General features: G+C 41.9%; 1 protein-coding gene across 2 annotated transcripts in view; it reads right to left on the minus strand.

Annotated features, from left to right (window-relative positions):
* gnai3 (guanine nucleotide binding protein (G protein), alpha inhibiting activity polypeptide 3) overlaps positions 1-18,667 on the minus strand; it is a 33,004-nt gene that overhangs the window by 11,992 nt on the left and 2,345 nt on the right. Inside the window, exon 1 of one of the 2 annotated variants that reach the window (XM_047363213.1) lies at positions 17,282-17,301. The exons of the other annotated variant lie outside the window; for it this stretch is intronic. The gene's annotated coding sequence lies outside the window, so the exon portion shown is untranslated. Of the gene's footprint in view, positions 1-17,281; positions 17,302-18,667 lie in introns of those variants that run through there. 2 annotated transcript variants of the gene reach the window in all.

Here is an 18,667-nt window from a genome sequence, read left to right on the forward strand (position 1 = left end):
TGTGCTGCAGCTTTTAGGAGGATTGCTTTCACCTGCTCCTTCCCAGCCAGCTCCCTAATTACGCCTCACCTGCTCCCCCTGTGCACCTGGCTTTTTGAGCAGCACACTGACAAACAGCACCAGATTATCAAAAGCCTTGTGTGAGTAAATGTCCAGCGTTCCCTCTTTGCCTGCCTGACTGACTCTGATCTCATTTACAGTGCCTTGCGAAAGTATTCGGCCCCCTCGTCACCAGCATACGTATAAATTGGTCAGAAGGTTTGGCTCTCCACCAAGCATCTTACCCTGCAAGTGGAGAGTAAGAAACTAGCACTTTGTTTTATTGGATCTTTCCCCATATCCAAAGTGGCGAACTCGGTGGCAGTCCGTCTCCAGTTGCCTCGCTCCATGAGAATTCACCCTACATTCCATGTGTCCCAGGTCAAGCCCTACATCACGGCCCGTCTGGATGTGTGCTTACATGTTAGGATATGGTAATTAAAATGTTATATTTCTGTAGTAGCAGTTGGAAAAAATGTGCATTGATGGTTTAAATAAAAGCAATTACGTCATGTTATACATTGTTATTTCAAATTAATATTGGTCTACAGTTAAACTGTGTTATTTTTATTCAAGCTTATCATACTGTGAGATTCTCTTACTGGCTCATGCTTTTACATTGGGAGCGGGACTTTCATGAAATCTTGTAACATTGTCTTGGTCAACATTTCTCCAGACTTTCTAAATGTCTGTGAAGCATTTTCTTTTGAATATGGCTGCTTTTTCACTTGTCTTCAGTCTAGTCTTGTCCCTGACCATGAAGTTTTCAGCTAATACCTCTGTAGGACTCACCTTGTGAAAATTTTTCTGTTTTGCTTTTTCATTGGTTGCTCGTTCTTACTTAATTTGTGTTCTGTTCTTAAGAATGGACTACAAAATGATGTATGTGTGTTTAAAAAAATAGGACAAGTGGACAGGTGGAGAACAAAAGCAGTAGTGTCAGGTCTTGGGGATCAGCAGTGGTTATCGCCTTGGAACACTCCCATGGAAGTAATCGTTGTACAGTTTTCTTTATTATTAATGACTTTGTTTCTGTTTCTGTTCTATTTTTCAAATCAGGGCATGATGTGTTGCTTAGTGAGAGCTTTTAATCTACTTCATGTTGTAAAGACAGGTTCTCTATTAGGTTTCCCCAAATAAACAAAATAATTTTAAACACTGTAATTTATATTAACTCAATTTATTTTTGTCTGATACTGAAATTTGTTTGATAATCTGAATCATTTAAGTCTGACAACAAGGAAACACAACAATGTGGGGGCAGAGGGGGCAAATACTTTTCCAAAGCACTGTATATTTTGATCTATGAGTTCAGCAATGCCTGTGTTTTCTTTGTCATTTTTCATAGACTCAAGGTACCTAAAGATGCATTTGAAGTTGTATTTGTATTTTGTTGTTATGTAAACACAACACTAGTCAACCAATTGAGTTTAGCAGCTTTGTTACCCTAAAGCAAGCAAAAATCAAGAGAATTGTCTTTTAATAACTTTTGGAAAACTGAGATAACTATAAACAAATGCAAGAAAATGTGTCTCTTAGTAACAAGGTATAAAGAAAACAGGAGGCACCAAGACTTTTGCACAGTACTGTCACTGGTAAGAGTGAAAGCAGAGAAGAAATTGGCATGACATAATTTTTCACAATATTAGCCATCTGTGATGAATGATAAACTGATGACTGACATATGAGAGGTCAAATCATCCCAAAGCCTCCATTACAGTAAGTAATATTTTAATACTAATGCGCAGGTAAAGGATTTCACTTGAGCAATCAATTTCTGCAACAGTCAGCCAAACAGGAAGCATCTGTCATGTTTCTGGCTGTGACCGTGTTATCCCACTGCAGGGACAATCCCACATATCACACTGCTCTGGCCGTCAAAGAGCGGAGGGGCCATCCAATCAACACGTATGACTCAAAAGAGTGTGTCAGCAGTTTGAGGGTCCCCCCAATAACAAACACCAACCTGTTGGCTGGCCCAAACCCAGCTGTGCACATCGATGGAAGCTGTTCGCAGGAAGGCCTCATGCTAGTCCGGCTCTTATTACTTTTTCTTAACAATCGTTAGGATTGTGTCTGACGTACCAGTTGCATTAACTGGTATCATGAAATTCTGCTGGACAGAACACCTGGAATGTGTAACCTTTGTCTGGTAAATGCCATACACCTTCAGTTATTTATTTTCAGTAAAATCATACAAATGCAAAAAAAACATCTGGCTACAGGCTTTTTATACAAAGGAAACATACTTAAAATAACTGTTTCAGAGACTCAGCAGTGCTTCTTATAATATTTATGGAAATGTTCTTATTCAACTAAAACAACAGAAACAGAAAGAATGCAGCTGGTTTTATCTGTAAACAGGAATGTCTAACAGAGGGGTGTCCAAGTGGTGGCCCTGAGACCATTTGCAGCCTCTGGACTGATTTTGTGAGGCCCCTGACTGGGTTTCTAGAATGGTACAAATTTGGCACACCAGCACAGGTGGTTGATGCAGATAGAGACATTTTTTAGTTAGGCAAAAATGTTTCTAACAATTTAAAATCTTACAATGGTAAATGTTAGGTACAGCACAAAGAATTAGTCTTGTTATAACCATACTTTTTCCTTCTCTTTTAATTTCAGAATAAAAAGGAGCAGATATATGCAGTGATGTTTACTCAAAAGCAGACTTGGATAGTACCAAATATGCTTTTAATGAATTTATTAAACTTGGCTAAATGTGTTTAGAGTTAGCAAAGAAAACATGACCCAAATTCTTGTTGCTGAGAATGGAAAAATAAATTCTAGGCCAACAAAATGGAAAACAGTGAAACCTCTTTTAATAAGGAAAACATGTAAAACCCTTTCTATGTTTTGGATGTACAATAATTTACACATCCCTTTTCTACAAAGATCAGACTACTTTATTTGTTTAATTAAAAGATTGCATGAGTACTTTCAGTTTAACAATTTTGGCCCAAAATGTCTAGACACCACTGGTTTGACATATTAACATAGCTCTTAATACCAAAGCTAGTCACATTGAATAAACGTGAATATTTTTGAAAAGTTAATTTATTTAAGTAACTTAATTCACTAAGTGAAACATGTTATATAGATTAATTACACAGAAGATTTATGTTTTCAAGCCTCACTTTCTGTTAATAGTGGTGATTTTCAGCTAATGAAAACACATTTAACATTAAAATATAACATCAGACCATTAAAACACTTTTTATTACAGAAATGTGAGCTTAATGAAAATTATGTTTAATATCTGCTTTTAGGTTGTTCTTTTCAAAAGGTACATTAATCTGAAAAACCTTATCAGAATGTATATTCTAATTTAGTGAATTTGACTGTTAACTTAAAACATAGAGAGAAATTCATATAATGACACAAGCAAAAATTCAAGAGCCATTACAGGTCCTTCTCAAAATATTAGCATATTGTGATAAAGTTCATTATTTTCCATAATGTCATGATGAAAATTTAACATTCATATATTTTAGATTCATTGCACACTAACTGAAATATTTCAGGTCTTTTATTGTCTTAATACAGATGATTTTGGCATACAGCTCATGAAAACCCAAAATTCCTATCTCACAAAATTAGCATATCATTAAAAGGGTCTCTAAACGAGCTATGAACCTAATCATCTGAATCAACGAGTTAACTCTAAACACCTGCAAAAGATTCGTGAGGCCTTTAAAACTCCCAGCCTGGTTCATCACTCAAAACCCCAATCATGGGTAAGACTGCCGACCTGACTGCTGTCCAGAAGGCCACTATTGACACCCTCAAGCAAGAGGGTAAGACACAGAAAGAAATTTCTGAACAAATAGGCTGTTCCCAGAGTGCTGTATCAAGGCACCTCAGTGGGAAGTCTGTGGGAAGGAAAATGTGTGGCAGAAAACGCTGCACAACGAGAAGAGGTGACCGGACCCTGAGGAAGATTGTGGAGAAGGGCCGATTCCAGACCTTGGGGGACCTGCGGAAGCAGTGGACTGAGTCTGGAGTAGAAACATCCAGAGCCACCGTGCACAGGCGTGTGCAGGAAATGGGCTACAGGTGCCGCATTCCCCAGGTCAAGCCACTTTTGAACCAGAAACAGCGGCAGAAGCGCCTAACCTGGGCTACAGAGAAGCAGCACTGGACTGTTGCTCAGTGGTCCAAAGTACTTTTTTCGGATGAAAGCAAATTCTGCATGTCATTCGGAAATCAAGGTGCCAGAGTCTGGAGGAAGACTGGGGAGAAGGAAATGCCAAAATGCCAGAAGTCCAGTGTCAAGGACCCACAGTCAGTGATGGTCTGGGGTGCCGTGTCAGCTGCTGGTGTTGGTTCACTGTGTTTTATCAAGGGCAGGGTCAATGCAGCTAGCTATCAGGAGATTTTGGAGCACTTCATGCTTCCATCTGCTGAAAAGCTTTATGGAGATGAAGATTTCATTTTTCAGCACGACCTGGCACCTGCTCACAGTGCCAAAACCACTGGTAAATGGTTTACTGACCATGGTATCACTGTGCTCAATTGGCCTGCCAACTCTCCTGACCTGAACCCCATAGAGAATCTGTGGGATATTGTGAAGAGAACGTTGAGAGACTCAAGACCCAACACTCTGGATGAGCTAAAGGCCGCTATCGAAGCATCCTGGGCCTCCATAAGACCTCAGCAGTGCCACAGGCTGATTGCCTCCATGCCACGCCGCATTGAAGCAGTCATTTCTGCCAAAGGATTCCCGACCAAGTATTGAGTGCATAACTGTACATGATTATTTGAAGGTTGACGTTTTTTGTATTAAAAACACTTTTCTTTTATTGGTCAGATGAAATATGCTAATTTTGTGAGATAGGAATTTTGGGTTTTCATGAGCTGTATGCCAAAATCATCCGTATTAAGACAATAAAAGACATGAAATATTTCAGTTAGTGTGCAATGAATCTAAAATATATGAATGTTAAATTTTCATCATGACATTATGGAAAATAATGAACTTTATCACAATATGCTAATATTTTGAGAAGGACCTGTAGACTTCCAATAGCTTTCTGATTTGGCTAAACCGGTTAAACAGCATGTAACTTCTAACAAAAGTCTGAACTCCTGCAGTCACACTTTAACTTTACACAATATGCAGCACCTGCGTTATCTTAACATACAATTTTATAACAAAACTACAGGTTATTATGATGAACTGCAACCAAACGAATGACAATGGTGCTATTGTCCTCTGGTCAAATGAGAGAAAATCTGACTTTTCTTTACATGATGGATACTGCAGTTGTACAATTAAACTCTTATAGGATTATTATGCTGACTGCTTAATTAAATGTTGTAACTTAAGTGGCCTCCACTCATTACTGGTATAATTCTGTGTTTAAAGGACAAAAATAATTGTAGAGGCAATAAGACTGTGGAAAATGATTTCTTTAAGAACCGCAGTAATAAACTTTACAGGATTTACTGTACAGTCTTAAGAACCGTGGGTATCTCTGTTACTATGACAGGCATACTAGAATGAAGCATTGATAGCCATTAGTGTTCAATGCATGACCCCTCTATTATCATTGCTTTAAAAATAAAATAAAATGCTTTAAATATTTGCAATTCTTAGAAAAATGAGGGAACACAACCTCGCTGGGTGTTTCCTTCTAAAATGTGGCTCCAGTTTCACTTTTCCCAAAGAAATATCACTTTCTCCCCAAAACAATGTACAACCAGCAATGTAAAACAGAACAATCATGTTCACATCAGTTTTATCAGTCATTTCCCATGTTCTTTGTTTACTGGAACCAACTGTCCCTAGAACTTTAATAATGCAAGCAGGCCTCTCATGACCACATACTAACATCATGGATTAGGTATCAAACTGATTTTCAGACAAATTAAATACAAATGCTAAATGCCATGGCATAGGAGGTTTGCATGATTTGAAGGGGAAAAGTAGATATTAAAGGTTTAATCAAGAAAAAACAAGACATTTTAGGTGCAATTCTTTGAAAGCAAAACAGCATCAAAATTATTAATTCACAAATACTTTACTATAAAGACAGAATTATTGTTTATATTTTTGTAGAAAAAAAAAGAGATATCATAACATTTTATGTTCCTAAAATGATTAGTGTTTTTCATCATCAAAATAATTTATGCAACACTGGACATCAGACCTCCTGTCTTTACATGAAACCGAAACTGGAGGGGTGGAAGTGTGAAATTAAAGTTCAGCTTTAAGTGCACACAAAAACAATACACTGCACTTTGCGAAAGTAATCTCACCCCTTTAGGGTTTTTTTTTTGCATTTGACACATTTTAATTACAAACTTCAATTTTCCCAAGTCCATAATTGCAAACCTTCCAAGATATGCAGCCTAGATACCCATGGTAACTCTGAAAAAGGTGTAGAGATCTACAGCTCAGATGGGAGAACCTGTTGAATGGACACTATAAATCATATTAGTTGTCTTTACTATACAAATGCAAGTATGGCAATTTAAGGAGGAGTAGCAAGAAATATTGTTGAAATAGAGCCAAATCTTGTTTGCATTCGAAGCACCACGTGTGTTGAAAAACTAACACTGCACATCTCCCTGAACATGCCATTCCTGCAGTGAAATTTGGTGCTGTCGGGATGTTTTTCTTCAGCAGGGACAGGGAAGCTGGTTAAAGTGTATGGGAAGAGAGATGAAGTTAAATACAGGGAAATCCTGGAAGAAAACCTGTTAGAAGTTGTGAAAGACTTGAGACAGGGGCAGCAGGACAACAACCCTAAACATACAGCCAGAGTTTCAATCGTGTTAGAAAGGTCCAGTAAAAAACACACCTAAATCTAATTCACTCGTACTTATACTCATCGTCTTCCGCTTTATTTGGGACCGGGTCGCGGGGGCAGCAGACTCAGCAGAGACACCGAGACGTCCCTCTCCCCAGACACCTCCTCCAGCTCCTCCGGGGGAAGCCCCAGGTGTTCCCAGGCCAGCCGAGAGACATAGTCCCTCCAGCGTGTCCTGGGTCGTCCCCTGGGCCTCCTCCCTGTGGGACGTGCCTGGAACACCTCCCGAGGAAGGCGTCCAGGAGGCATCCGGTATAGATGCCTGAGCCACCTCAACTGGCTCCTCTCGATGTGGAGGAGCAGCGGCTCTACTCCGAGCCCCTCCTGGATGGCCGAGCTCCTCACCCTATCTCTAAGGGAGTGCCCGGCCACCCTACGGAGGAAGCTCATTTCAGCCGCTTGTATCCGTGATCTCGTTCTTTCGATCATGACCCAAAGTTCATGGCCATAGGTGAGGGTAGGAACGTAGACCAACCGGTAAATCGAGAGCTTCGCTTTTCGGCTCAGCTCTCTTTTCACCACAACGGACCAGCTCAGTGCCCCCATTACTGTGGCAGCCGCACTGATCTGTCTGTTGATCTCCCGCTCCATTCTTCCCTCACTCGTGAACAAGACCCCGAGATACTTAAACTCCTCCACTTGAGGCTAATTCAATTCAATTCAATTCAAAAATACTTTATTAATCCCAAAGGGAAATTAAATGTTGTTGTAGCTCATTATGAAGGTTTCTTCAAAGAGCCGTTGTAGATGCTGATGGCTGTGGCAGGAAGGATCTCCTGTAGCGTCTGTCTTACAGCAGATCTGAAGAAGCCTCTGACTGAAGACACTCTGTTGTTGTAGGACAGTCTCATGAAGAGGATGCTCAGGGTTCTCCATAATGTTCATTTTATGAAGAATCCGTCTTTCCACAATGATCTCCAGAGGTTCCAGAGGAGTCCCAAAACAGAGCCAGCCTTTTTTATCAGCTTGTTGAGCTTTTTTAAGTCCCTGGCTCTGATGCTGCTTCCCCAGCAGATGATGGTAGAAGAGATCACACTTTCCACAACAGACTTATAGAAGATATGCAGCATCTTGCTGCAAACACCAAAGGACCTAAGCTTCCTCAAGAAGTACAGTCTGCTCCGAATTAGCTTAAGAATCTGTGGCAACACAGATGCTTTCTGAATTGTCTGACTGCGCTGGAGCTAGAAATATTTCTGTCTTTTGGGAGACACATCACTAAGGACTTAGTGGTGCAATTGCAACAAAAGGTGGTTCTTCAACGTATTGATTCAGAGAAGCTGAATACATGCGGCACTTCTCTGATTTTTATATCGGAAATGCCATTATTATTTTTTCTTCAACTTCAGAATTCTGCAGTACTTTGTGTTGGTCTATCACAAAAAATACTAACAAAATACCTTGCGGGTTGTGGCTGTAACAGGACTAAATGGGAAAAGGCTCAAGCAATTTTAATACTTTTGCAAAAGACTGTGACTACACTGTGAAATTGAACATTAAACCTGTACAATATCAGGAAAACAGACAATTAACCTACATTTTCCTGACTTATTCATTCTTTTCCTTCATCACAAGGTCCACCACTGCTCTTTGTAAGCTTTTTAAGCATCTTAGACGCTAATTATATAACTAAAGTGTGGCCATAGAGGGCATTGAAAGTCTATGCAACATGCCAATTATATTACTTGCATGCAGAATTTCAATGCATGTCACTTAAAATATACTATCCTACCAAATATTGTGTCCAAGCCATTTTTTGTTATTTTGATATCGCACACATTAATACTGGAACTGTGATTGTGAATCGATATATTGTGCAGCTGTACTGAAAACTAACACCAGCTAAAAATCCATCCTATAAAGAGATGGTGTTCCATACATTGCACAAAGATGCACTGCAAGAATCAAAAGCCATTAAGCCTAAGTAAAGTTGAGCAGTATGATTTATAATTGCACTTCTTCCACTGCATCTTTGGACCTGAACATAAACTGACGGATTGGTCAAATCACTATATTCTAGATTTTACTCTTTAAAGTAAAGCAATAGTGATAATAGATGACCAAGATACTGCCATAGGACTTTTTATTCTGTTGCAGCAGAACAACAATTTCCCCCTGCAACAACTGCTGAATTGTGCAATGCCAGTGTTGCTGAGGAACCAACTCATTTCAGAAAGTTGAACTAAATAGCATGAATTGTTCAAAACACCTTCCTAAAAAACTGGATCCTGAAATTTTTCTTCACCTCTTATTTAAAACTGCTAGAAATAACTGATTAGAGCTTAAACTTCCAACAACTGTTCCTTAATGACGAAAGTTTGCATTTACATTTACCAGTACATGCAAAAGAAATCCTAGCTGCGTGTTGACAGCAGCATAGGGTAAAATGAACTCTCCTTGCTTTCAGTTCTGTGAAGGGGAAGCATTAATATGCTGCGTCAGTTCTTAGTGGGTTATAGAGGCAGTGAAAGCCTGTGTACATGTGAATCACTGCAGGTCAAACTCAAACAGCTTGTGACAAACTATTTCCATAAACATATCATCTTAGTTCATCATGGCAGCAAACCAATATGTGCTTTGTTTAGTAAATCATGAAAAACTACAGCATAACTACAGTAAGTTTTTTAGGGCTGCGAAATTAAAAATATTTGTGCTGTTTTTTTCTTTAAGGAAGCAGCTGGGAACAAGCATCAAAACTATTGGCTTAACATTTTTCTGTATGAAAGAGGTGTCAGAACTCATTCTTGTGGCCTTTAGAAGCTGGATATTGTGTTTAGATCACTGTTCAACAGGAAATAAATCCTCTAATTGTTTGGTCGAGCTGACGGCAGCAGCAGAGATTTAAGCTTGTCACAGGAGAAGACAAATTGCGCTGATCCACATCATCAGTCCTGAGTGCAACCAGTCCCCTCATTCACAGCATTTCTTGGCTGATTATCAACGCTGGGCGTCTGCCAGCTCACAAGCCAACTATGCGCAGGCATTCACAGTGATTCAAACCCACACAGAAGTCAGACTCCAAACCAAGCTTCGTTTAACAGGAATCTAAACTTTGGATATTTCTCATGTATCATTGTTTGTGGTCAAATAGGAGAACGGTTTCATTGCAAGGGTGTAAGGGGCTCTTAAAATACTGCGGTTTTCAACAGAAAACTGGAGCCACATTTTTTCCTGTTTTCCCCTCTAAACCTCCGGTTCCAGTACAGACAGGGAGTGATTGGCTGGAAAAATCTCTGTGGGTAGTATTTCAGAATAAATGTTTCCACACAATGAGATTTTAGCCATAAAAACAACTAGTCCTTTTTAGGTTGGACTGGAACAGTACCTTAAAATGTATTCATACACCTCAAATTTTTCACAGTTTGCCCCGTTACAACCACAAACTTCTGTGTATTTGTTTTCGAGATTTAATGCCCAGACCAAGATAAGCACAAAGTAATGCAAACCTTTCTGGGTTTTTTAAAAATAAAATCTGAAATGTGTGACTTGCATACACTTGAACCCACATGTTTACATACAATGTATAAAAAGACTTTAAATCACACTAACCTTTTCCTGTTTAGGTCAATTAGGATTACCAAGATTATGCATGTTTGTGAAATACCAAGATAATAAGGAAGATATATTTGTTACTTACCACCACCTGCAGGGGGAACCGTGAGGGACCGGTGCAAAGAGGATTGGGTGGCGGACGAAGGTGGAGACCTCAGCGGCCCGATCCCCGGATGCTTAGGCTGGCTCTAGGGACGTGGAATGTCACCTCGCTGAGGGGGAAAGAGCCTGAGCTTGTGCGGGAAGTCGAGAGATATCGACTAGAAATAGTCGGGCTCGCCGCCACGCACAGCGTGGGCTCTGGAACCCATCTCCTTGAGAGGGGTTGGACTCTCTTCTACTCTGGAGTGGCCCACGGGGAGAGGCGGCGGGCTGGTGTGGGTTTGCTTGTTGACCCCCAGCTCAGCCGTCTCGTGTTGGGGTTTACCCCAGTGGATGAGAGGGTCGTATCCCTGCGCCTTCGGGTTGGGGAGAGGTCTCTGACTATCATTTCAGCCTACGGGCCGAGTGGTAGTGCAGAGTACCCGACCTTCTTGGCGTCCCTGTCGGGGGTGCTGGATAGTGCCCCTCCCGGGGACTCCATTATTCTGCTGGGGGACTTCAACGCCCACGTGGGGAACGACAGTGACACCTGGAGAGGCGTGATCGGGAGGAATGGCCTCCCCAATCTGAATCTGAGTGGTGTTTTGTTATTGGACTTCTGTGCTAGTCACGGATTGTCCATAACGAACACCATGTTCAAACATAAGGGTTTCCATCAGTGCACTTGGCACCAGGACACCCTAGGCAGGAGGTCGATGATCGACTTTATTGTCGTATCATCAGACCTTCGGCCGCATGTTTTGGACACTCGGGTGAAGAGAGGGGCTGAGCTGTCCACTGATCATCACCTGGTGGTGAGTTGGATCCGCTGGAGGAGGAGAAAGCCAGACAGACTTGGCTGGCCCAAGCGCATAGTGAGGGTCTGCTGGGAAAGCCTGGTGGAGCCCTCGGCCAGGGATGTATTCAACTCCCACCTCCGGGAGAGCTTCGACCAGATCCCGGGGGATGTTGGAGACATAGAGTCCGAGTGGACCATGTTCTCCACATCTATTGTCGATGCTGCTGCCCATAGCTGCGGCCGTAAGGTCTGCGGTGCCTGTCGTGGCGGCAATCCCAGAACCCAGTGGTGGACACCGGCAGTAAGGGATGCTGTTAAGCTGAAGAAGGAGTCCTATCGGCTGTGGTTGGCTTGTGGGACTCCTAAGGTGGCTGACGGGTACCGTGAGGCCAAGCGTGCTGCGGCCCGGGCTGTGGCAGAGGCAAAAACTCGGGCCTGGGAAGAGTTCGGTGAGGCCATGGAGAAGGACTACCGGTTGGCCTCGAAGCGATTCTGGCAAACCGTCCGGCGCCTCAGGAGGGGGAAGCAGTGCTTCGCCAACACTGTTTATAGTGGGGGCAGGAGACTGCTGACCTCGACTGAGGACATTATCGGGCGGTGGAAGGAGTACTTCGAGGATCTCCTCAATCCTGCCATCACACATTCCGTGGTGGAAACAGAGGCTGGGGACTCGGGGTTGGACTCTTTCATCACCCAGGCTGAAGTCAGGGTTAACCCTAACCCTAACCCTAACTCACCGAGGTGTTTAAAAAGCTCCGCGGTGGCAAGGCTTCGGGGGTGGATGAGATCCGCCCTGAGTACCTCAAGTCTCTGGGTGTTGTAGGGCTGTCATGGTGGACACACCTCTTCAACATTGCGTGGCGGTCGGGGACAGTGCCTCTGGACTGGCAGACTGGGGTGGTGGTCCCCCTTTATAAGAAGGGGTACCGTAGGGTGTGTTCCAACTACAGGGGGATCACACTCCTCAGCCTCCCTGGTAAGGCCTACGCCAGGGTATTGGAGAGGAGAGTCCGACCGTGAGTCGAACCTCGGCTTCAGGAGGAGCAGTGTGGTTTTCGTCCTGGCCGTGGAACACTGGACCAGCTCTATACCCTCTACAGGGTGCTCGAGGGTTCATGGGAGTTTGCCCAACCGGTTCACATGTGTTTTGTGGACCTGGAGAAGGCATTCGACTGTGTCCCTCGTGATGCCCTGTGGGGGGTGCTCCAGGAGTATGGAATCGGGGGCCCTTTACTAGGGGCCATCCGGTCCCTGTACGAGCGGAGCAGGAGTTTGGTTCGCATTGCCGGCACTAAGTCGGACCTGTTCCCAGTGCATGTTGGACTCCGGCAGGGCTGCCCTTTGTCACCGGTCCTGTTCATAACTTTTATGGACAGGATTTCTAGACGCAGCCAAGGGCTGGAGGGGGTCTGGTTTGGGGACCAGTGGATTTTGTCTCTTCTTTTGGCAGATGACGTGGTCCTGCTGGCCCCCTCTAGCCAAGACCTACAGCATGCGCTGTGGCGGTTCGCAGCCGAGTGTGAAGTGGCTGGGATGAGGATCAGCTCCTCCAAGTCCGAGGCCATGGTACTCGACCGGAAAAGGGTGGCTTGTCCTCTTCAGGTTGGAGGGGAGTTCCTGCCTCAAGTGGAGGAGTTTAAGTATCTCGGGGTCTTGTTCACGAGTGAGGGAAGAATGGAGCGGGAGATCGACAGACGGATCGGTGCGGCTGCCACAGTAATGGGGGCGCTGTGCCAGTCCATTGTGGTGAAGAGAGAGCTGAGCCGAAAAGCAAAGCTCTCAATTTACCGGTCGGTCTACGTTCCTACCCTCACTTATGGCCATGAACTTTGGGTCATGACCGAAAGAACGAGATCCCGGATACAAGCGGCTGAAATGAGCTTCCTCCGTAGGGTGGCCGGGCACTCCCTTAGAGATAGGGTGAGGAGCTCGGCCATCCGGGAGGGGCTCGGAGTAGAGCCGCTGCTTCTCCACATCGAGAGGAGCCAGTAGAGGTGGCCCGGGCATCTATACCGGATGGCTCCTGGACGCCTTCCTCGGGAGGTGTTCCAGGCACGTCCCACCGGGAGGAGGCCCAGGGGACGGCCCAGGACACGCTGGAGGGACTATGTCTCTCGGCTGGCCTGGGAACGCCTTGGGCTCCCCCTGGAGGAACTGGAGGAGGTGTCTGGAGAGAGGGACGTCTGGGCATCTCTGCTGAGTCTGCTGCCCCCGCGACCCGGATAAGCGGAAGACGACGAGTACGAGTACTTTCTTCAAATATAGTAGTTTACATAAACTGAGAGCAATCTACTTTTAAACAAAGTGGGAAAGTCTGGATGATGATGCCTTGGCTTTGTAAGATTCTAAATGGTTAAGATTTGAGTTAATGTGAACCAAAATTGGGGATGCATTTCAGGGTTACATTTAGAACAAATTGCTTCCTTACGTGACATCATAGAAAAATAAATATAAGCAAAGATATCAAGAAGAGACTTGTGAACCTCCACAAATCTAGGTAATCCTTGGGTATATTTTTCCAGTTTGGGGGTGTTTTGCTGCATGAAGGACTAGTGCACTCCACAAAATAGATGGTATCAAGAGGAAGGAACATATTGTGGAAGTTAATGCTTGTGCATAAAAGGATCTTCTAAATTGACTATGATCCTTTCAACAAATTAGTTACAAAGTGGCATGACTGCGTTACGGCAGTTCTGTCAGAAGGAATGGGCTAAAATTTCAGCAAACTATTGTGAGAAGCTTCAGGAAGAATATTTCAGATGTTTGACACAGGACATACAGTTTAAAGTCATCCAGCCATCCATCCATCTTGTGTACCAGCTTCTTCTGTACAAGGTCACAGGGGAGCTGGTGCCTATCTCCAGTGGTCGACGGGCGAGAGGCAGGCTACACCCTGGACAGGTCACCAGTCCAACACAGAGACACACAGGAACCACAACCGTGCACACACCCATTCACACCTAAGGGCAATTTAGAGAGACCAATCAACCTAGTTTAAAATCATATTCTGAAAAGTATTAAGTAAAGAGAATATAAAAATAGACTCTGATAGACATATAATATTTTGTGTTGGTCTAAGACTCTGCACCGGCAGCGGTTGTAACATGACAAAATGTGGCTCAGTTTTGGGGACTCCTCTAGAACCTCTGGACATGATTGTGCAAGGAAGGATTCTTCATAAAATTAAGAACATTATGGGAACCCTGAACATCCTCCTTATGAAACCGTCATACCACAATAGAGTGTCTTCAGTCAGAGGCTTCTTCAGATCTGCTGTAAGACAGACCGCAAAGGAAGATCTTTACTGCCCACAGCCATCAGCATCTACAACGTAAGTACAAGTATCTATGAACTGAAATGAACTGGAATTATAGCAACAACCATGAGTGGTTCTATAGACCAAATACAGCAATTGTTGCTAGTGGTTGCCACTGGTGATAACAACTAATGTAAAGTGCGATATCTGCAGAAGGGTAATCTAAAACAGAGGTGGTATATTTTCCTCTTGTCTCGTCAAAACAAATCAGATTCCCTGCTTAGATTCAATTAACTCGCTGATTCGGCTCCTCTGTGATTATTACCAACAGGCTCATTCGTTCCTCAGACAAACCATATCTGCCTCATTAGATTATCACTAATAAACACATTTCAGTGCTCAGAAATATGACTGCTGAGCGGAGATGCTTCTAAGCGATTTAAAATGCATTCTGCTGCAGTTGCTTCAGGACGTCCTGCAGCATGACTTAGTACGTAACATCTGTCCTCAGAATCCTACATCTAATTACATATCTGGTACTCTTGTTGACCCTGAGAAGATGTTTCAGTCCAGCACTAATTGGTTTATCTCAAAAAATGTTGCACAGATAATATAAAATCCAGTCAGAGTCTAATACGATAGTTATATGGGTGTCATTTATTTTTCTAAAGTTTGGTGGGGTCAATTTTAAAACTGAAGTATTTCAACAGCCCAAAGTGCAATTAATAGTACTGCACAAAGGTGCAGAACTGTGCATTCCACTTTTCTTTATATTTTGCTTCCAATAAGCTACACTTTCTTGTAATCTTTTAAAGTTGCCAATAGCCCTCCATCTTTTTGAATTTCTTCCAGTTTTTTTGTTGTTTTTGTTTTCAGATTTTGGACCGTTTAAAGGCTTGAGGCAAACTGGAAATGCTGAGTGCAGCTGGGCAGATAATCCTGCTGGCAATTCTGTGAGGTCCACACCCCCACGCTGGGGGAGAATCAATATATATGAGCAGAGAATTACACAAATAAAACAAAATTCTGAAAGAAATCTTTAAAAAATAGCCAATCTCCAATGCTCACAGAAGATGTAGGTTAAAAAAAAGGAATTATGTCAGGTGGTTGAAATTTCTCCACCAATTTAAGTGATTGAACTATTGTTGCTAATGTGAAAACTGAATCTGATTTAAACTCAAATTAGGATAATTTGTTTTGGTGTTCTGTGTTAAAAAAGGTTTTCTTAAATGTTAAAGAGTGAAACAAAAGCTTTGTTCTGTTTCCTTTCCAAAGAGTGCACCATTACAATGATTGTATTGAAATATTAAAAATGAAGGTCTGATTCGTTATTATTATTAAGATATTTAAACAGTTTCAGTCAAATAGTATTCACACCCGTGGAACTACTTTACATTTTGTCACATAACAAAAATCCCAGCAGAATACACAGATGTTTATTCTATTGGGATTTTTATATGATAGACCAACACAGAGGAACACAGAATAGTGAAGGGGATGGAAAATAATACATTATTTAAAATTTTTCTTACAAATAGGAATCTAAAAAAAATGTCCATGCTTTTGCATTCAAAATACAGCAGACAGGTCAGGGAGGAAATTGTGGAGAGGTTTAAACCAAGGTTAGGTTATAAAACAATATCCCAGGCTTCAAACATATAAAGCACTACTGTTTAATCCATCAATGGAAAATGAGAAGAGCATGGCACAACTGCCAAGACATAGCTCTCCACCAAAACTGACAGGCCAGTAAGAATAGCGTTAATCAAAGGAAGCCAAGATAACCATAAAAACTATTGAGGAGCTGCAGAGACCTGCAGCCCAAGTGGGTGAATCTTTCTACAAGAAAACTATCGGTCGTTCACTCCGCAAATCTCCCCTGTCTGGCAAAAAGAAAGCCATTGCTGAAAGAAAGTCGAAATAAATCTGTCATATGGTAGTTTGGAAAAGGACTTAAGAGTAGAGACTGATTGGCAAAACAGTGTGTTTTAGTAATGAACAAGAGAGAACAAGTCATGGAATACAGGAAGTGGAGCGCATGGAAGAAGGGGTCCTCTCAGATAGGATTAAACTGTTTGGCCTAAATATTTCCACTGTGAAGCATCATGTTGTGGGGATGCTTTTCTTCATCATTGACAGCTAAACTGGTTGGTGATAATGGGAAGAAGGGTGAAGCTAAATACTGAGCAATCCTGAGAGAAAACCTGTTAGCGGCTGCAAAAAACATGACACTGAGATGGAGGTTCACTTTTTAGCAAGACAAAAACCGTAAACACACAGCCAGAGCGACTGTTTAGATAAAAGCATATTTAAGTGTTGGAATGGCCCAGCCAACGTCCTAACATAAATTCAGTTGAGAATCTGTGGTCAGACTTGCAAACAGAAGTTTAGAGATATTCCCCATCCAATCTGACTAAGCTTGAATTACTTTGTAAAGAATGAGCAACAATTTCAGTCACTCCAAAAGGCTTGCAGCTGCAGTTTTAGCAAAAGGACCTTCTCCAAAGTAGTGTCTCAGGGGGGCGGAATCCAAATGCATGCCACACTTCACAATTAAGCAATGCTTTTTGTTGGTAAATCACATAAAATCCCAATAAAATGCTTTAAATTTGTTTTGGTATTAATTTGACAAAATGTGAAAGACTGCAACTTGTGCAAACAGTGTATCTTCTTATTTAGAATAAGGGCAATATAATACAATTTTGTTGTGCACACATATGGACACACAAAAATATTCACCAGGAGGATCTTCTGCCCCAGATAGATTATGCACACCAGGTCCTCCAGGTCATGTCTGATTTCTCATGGAGCTCTTTGCCCCTTTAGAAAGTAGGAATTAGAAACATGGAACTGAACATAGTGGAAGAGGAATACAACACGTAAAATGTGTTTGTCAGTTTTATATCGTTACATTCCTTAAATCAGGCTAATATCAGGTTCAGGTATAATCCTAAAACACCAATAGCACATGTGATGAGGGAGAGCAGCTCGATGCTAGCAACTTCCGCTCTAAAGGTCTAGTATTTGGTGATTACAACCATCATGACGATAAACATTATGAAAAGATCTAATGGAAAGAGATGGAGTTTAATTTGTCCCACTTGGGCTACTGTAGTAGCAAAATGGAAAAATAATAATGCTGGATCTAGGGGTGGGCAATGTAGACTATGGGCTATCGTATGTTTTCTTATGATACAGTGGCATTTATTGCAATAGCCATCTTAGTGTTTTTGCCTTTAAACTTCTCCCTGCATTGACAGTCAAAATCCTACGACTATCCTTATAATGCTTTTAAATAACATGCAAAACTGTTGGTAAGTTGTTTTACAAATCACTAAGTATTTATAAGGCACTTTTTATACATTGAAGCAGAATCACTATTTGGCAGGAAGAGATGCACCAGTCAATCAGCCAGAAATCAAATTTTCCCTTGATCATTTGTGATCGGTGATATGAAGATAAAATAAAGAAAAATATAAATTCCTCCTTTTAATAAAATGCATCAGAACTTACAACTGTCAACATTTTCAGTCTATCAATCAAAAGCTAAAACTCAAAGTTAGGGACATCTGCTGTGGTTCATGAATCTTGTAATTACTTCATTTTCTGAATGATTCATAATTAGTACCTCTATCAAAGAACCTGCAACATGTGTTTTTTTTTTTTCTTTTATGTGTTATTGTTTTTAGAATAAAAACATTGGTCAACATTGGAATCGGCAGGTGAGACAAAGAAAATTGGGAACTGGCCCGGAAAAGCCTGATTTCGCATTTCCACTTTTAATGCTCCTCTCACTCTTTCTTATGCACTAGAATCTTGGTGTCTAAAGTCTCTACATCTAAGTAACTGGTGGATTAGCTATTTATTAGTCATCTAGAAGGGAAGTCTAATTACAAAGTCTTACCATTATCTATAGAGCCTATTTGCTACACCAGTAAGTACTGCAACTATACTGCTAAAACCAAAGGGAAATCATCATTAGAGTTCATTGGTGTTATTGCAGGATGACAAATTCTTGTCATGGTCATTTCTTTCCCCCAGTGTATCATAAATAAAACATTATTGCCAATCCATAATAGCTTCACAGCGATTCACATCCAACTACATACATAATTAGCTTGCCAA

Source organism: Girardinichthys multiradiatus, chromosome 1, assembly GCF_021462225.1.
Source record: "Girardinichthys multiradiatus isolate DD_20200921_A chromosome 1, DD_fGirMul_XY1, whole genome shotgun sequence".
In the NCBI taxonomy this organism is placed as follows: Eukaryota; Metazoa; Chordata; class Actinopteri; order Cyprinodontiformes; family Goodeidae; genus Girardinichthys; species Girardinichthys multiradiatus.